Source organism: Volvox carteri, assembly GCF_000143455.1.
Source record: "Volvox carteri f. nagariensis unplaced genomic scaffold VOLCAscaffold_20, whole genome shotgun sequence".
Taxonomy (NCBI): Eukaryota; Viridiplantae; Chlorophyta; class Chlorophyceae; order Chlamydomonadales; family Volvocaceae; genus Volvox; species Volvox carteri.
The window spans coordinates 422,383-426,851 of NW_003307563.1; positions in this window are offsets into that span (position 1 = coordinate 422,383).

The following is a 4,469-nucleotide window of genomic DNA, read 5'->3' on the forward strand; positions in this document are numbered from 1 at the left end:
TAATTCCTTGTGGTTGATTTAATGATACGGATGAACATATATCGCAAGTCATGAGTAGTGTATTCCAGTCACATTCCTGAGATTATCATCATCCGTTTTCATTCCAGAAAATCGTGATCAATTATGATGTATTCAGTCTTTCGTAAATCATACAATAGCATCTTGCCTTCGTCATTATTAATGCCACAAGCAAGGGCACCAAAATAGTTATATATCAACCTACAGACGCAATTCATGCATCATTCCCGCCCCCACCTCCAAATCAACAGGCTTAGTAACAACAGGCATCTATTTCCCTAAAACCCTAAAACCCCTATTTCCTCCTGCACATACACATATACACAAGTAAAAATATGAGCAGACGGACACACCAGCCGGCAGGGCCTAACACGCACACATATACACTCTTGCTCGTGCCCCAGGTGTTAACAGGCCTCCTTGTATGATAGTGTGTGAAGAAGGAGGGTACATACATACATATAGGCAGGTGGCGGGCAGAGGTTAAGGCCTGACTTCTGATCCCGGCCCACCCGGGTTGAAGTCCGCCTGCCGGCTCCTCGGGTGTTAGAGGAGTGATGAACTGGGAGGTGGCCCCCCATCATATGGACGATGTAGGACGTGATAAAATCAACTTGCGAGCTGACCAGGAACTAAGTTGATGCGCCGTTGATCCGCTAGATTTGGTTGGATGCTGGTGGTGAGTTGCCGAACCCAACAAATACATTCTGAAGTAGGATGGGGTGACGGATTTGGGTGCCCCTCTAGCAGGGGAGAGCAGGGACTGCCCCGGGAAAGGGGGCCGCTGGCGAAGTTAACCACCCTGTAACAACATACATACTCAAAGAGTTAACTAGTCGGCTCGACGCCCAGTGGGAAGCCCGGATGCCCATAGTGATCCACGCACATTCCAGTGTAGCACGTTCCAGTGGAAGTACCAGCGTCAAGGCGGATTGCTATCTGAACTGGATGGGGGCGTCCCCGCTCAGGGGCACAGGGCTCAAGTGGCTGGCCAACGCTGAAACCGCCATGCCCCAATGTTTCCATCAAGTGCTCACGCACTTCCCGTTGGGCTGTTGGGAGTTAGAGGTTAACCGGCCTAACGGCCGTGAGTGCACCGCGTGCACCTGCAGGCTTTGTGGCTGTGGGGCAATTGAAGGCGAAATGCATGTTTTTATGGAATGCCCGACTTACACTAGCACACGGGCTAAATACGAACGTGACCTCGCGTTCCAAGGGTACGACATGTGCACGATTATGACCTAGTCCCCACCCCTGGCACTCGCCAGGTTCCTCTCGGAAGTCTGGGAGACCCGGCATGTTGCTCTAAGGCGCTTCATGCTCCAGCGGACGAGGGAGGATAATGATGGTCCACCACATAACCCCACTACAATTTACCGTCCATGGCCTCCCTGGCTTTCAAGTACACCCCCGCACTTGTGTGGAACTCGTAACTTCGTCAGCACCCACTATCAGCAGTATCTAGATGATGCGGCTGGGTTGACGGCGGCGTCAGCTCTACTCCTGGTGTATAGTCTTGCAGGGCACTAAACTCTTGTCCATCACCGTCTATTGGGATGAGGATGCACCCAACCTCTTGGAGTCGAGGGGATATTTGTCTATGCCACTTGTGCCACAATTAGCGTATTTACTGTGTCTGCACGGAACTGTATATGGTGTATTCGGATGGTGCATCCGTGCTATCACTATCTAGATGGCAACGGCAAGCACAGCGATCAGGTACATGCATGCCGCTGCTGCTCCTGCCTGCTGCTGCTGTTAGGGTGTGTAGAGGCTACTAGTCGGTGAGGAATGAGCGCGCATCTTCGACGCAATGTTCATGGTCCGTGGTTTGCACAACACAGATGAGTACCTGCTATGGGCTGGATGAGCCACGCACATATGCGGCTTACATGTTTCCTAAATTGCCTTAGACCCCTCTATTCATCCAGGAGACGTGGCGCAATGGATAGCGCATCAGACTTCGGATCTGAGGGTTGTGGGTTCGAGTCCCATCGTCTTCGGACTTTGTAGCTTTTATTGGCTTGCTAGGGAGAACATTCGTTTGTGAGGTCGCAATCTATGCGGTGGCGACCTCCAGGGTGGATAGGGAAACCTCATGGGGTGAGTGAGATGCAGGCGGGAACATGTTGTAGTTATTATGTGTGCCATACTGTGTACCGGCTTCTACATTTCCCCCCTTTGAAGGGATCCGTCTCGGGCCCTTACTGCCACGTATACCACCAGCCTGTGCCTACCTTCGCCTACCCTCGGGCAGTGGGTGACCAGTCCACGTCACGTCATGTGCCAGCTCACATGCGCCTAGCCGTCTTAAGTTTTTTCAGGCACAGAGACAGTCCAGTCGGTTCAGCTACAATTATCATGATAATCGCTCACTGAGTCACAAGACCCGATTTTCCACTAAACGTGATTGGTGGGGTTTGAACCAACATTCAGGATCATGAATTTTCACGAGGTCTCGATACCAAATGTAGTAGCTGGCCGCTGAAAAGGCATCTCGAGATGCTGGTGATCACGCTTCACACGTATTTGTAGTTGTTATGTGTGCCGTACTGTGTACCGGCTACTGCATCTTCAGACATTCTTATCATTCTTAAACATTCTCCTACGTTTCTTAACCCCCTCCGTGTTTGTAGGGAAATTGGATTGTGCCAAGCACACTGCCAATGCCAAATGCTTACCGTTGCCCAAGGGGCTGATGGCGGGGGCCTTGTAAGCAGCCAGGATGCTTTCACTGCAGGCACCAACATAACATAGGTAAAGCATGCAGCCCCACTGTCGTACAGTCACATACATATACACGGACATACATACACATTCACGGACTTACCCCTGAAGGTCTGTAGAGTCCTGATTGTGCTCTCAAAACTCCTTTGTCATTCCCAGCAGGATGTGCATCCTTTAATGATGAGCGATATGTGGAACAGGGGAATATATCTTCACCCGTGGCAGCTACCCTGCGAAACCCTGCCTTCCCCGGTATTTCAGGGCACCCTTATCCAGTCACCCTACTCAACTTCTCAGTGGATTGACAGCAGTGTCGACAGCAGCCCAACTCCATTCCTGGTCGGCTCGCAGATTAATATGATCCCAGGCCATCAATGAACTAGGGACGCAATACCTTTCACAGTTGAAAGGATTTTTGACCTTGATTGGTCTTCATCCCGGGGTCTCTCAGGGGCAATGGCCGCGTGTTACCAGTAGTGCATAACCTATACAAGTACTTGTTGTATTATCGCCTAACCTATACACTTACATGTTGTATTAAGTTGTATTATACCTTCACCTCCTTAACTCTAACCGCTAATGTTGAAGGGACCAATGGTGAGGAAATGAGAACATCGAACAGCAGAACATCGATGGTGCACGGTTGGTGTACAAGGCCTCACTGAGGCGCAACACCTTCAATGTACGAACCATTTTCGTACTATTGTGTTACGGGGGATATTAGGGCTCGCTCCGAGGCATCCCCTGCCGGCATCTTGTCAGTCGGGGGTGATTGCCATAACGTGTATATCGCAACTTATCGACCGCCTACCCCCGCTATGGACCATAGAGGCCAGAGTGGCTATGAATGGCGGAAACCATGAAATACCGCCTCTGCAAGAGGCCTGGAAAGAATAGTCAAGAGCTTGGGTTGGAGGTTTGGTCAAGTGTTAGTGTGTGTGTTACATGGTTGGGGGTGCGTGACCCCATACCTGTATGACTACCCATACGAGCCGAGGGCCCAAGGGCAATACTACAACGCCTAAAAGCCACGGAGAAAAAGGAAAAAACACCGCACATCAGCCCAGACTAACGTCCAAAGGGGGTAATTGAGTTTCGGTGAGCCCACATACGTTCCAACATCCTCGCCAGACGTGCGGGTTCCCATTGCATGGCCTCCAACATACTCTGTTGATGATCGAATCCCTCTTCAGCACGAATATCATTATAGGCTGGGCATTCCAATAACACGTGTTTTTCATCCTCAATTCGGCTATTAGGACCACAACAGTGGCAAAACCGCTGCCCCCTGGGGACATAGTACTTGCCCCTTCGTGCTCTGTTCGCCTCCAAAGCCCAGCAACATAAACGAAACTGCATTAGCTTACGATGTGCTAAACGAGGAATGAAAACCTTAGCATGTGTTGGCCACATGACGGCTGCGGCTCCCGAAAAGGGCAGCCCCATCCAGTGCTTATACTTCGCCATTTGCACTCCCGGTTGCTTCCCATCTGATGGGTACTCCTCTGGCAAGACAGTCAGACGCGTATGGTCCCAGCCGCTCATCAAACGCTCTCTTAGTGCCGTTATTATCGCTCCTTCTGGTAGAGGTCTACTCAACAACCAGTCAACACGCTCCTTTACCCCCACGACTTCTTGCGGTATTCCGCTCCAAATGTTGCACTCCAAGAAGGAAAACAGTCGTAACATTGAGATTCCCCAACCCTCCCATTCCGGGTTGGTCA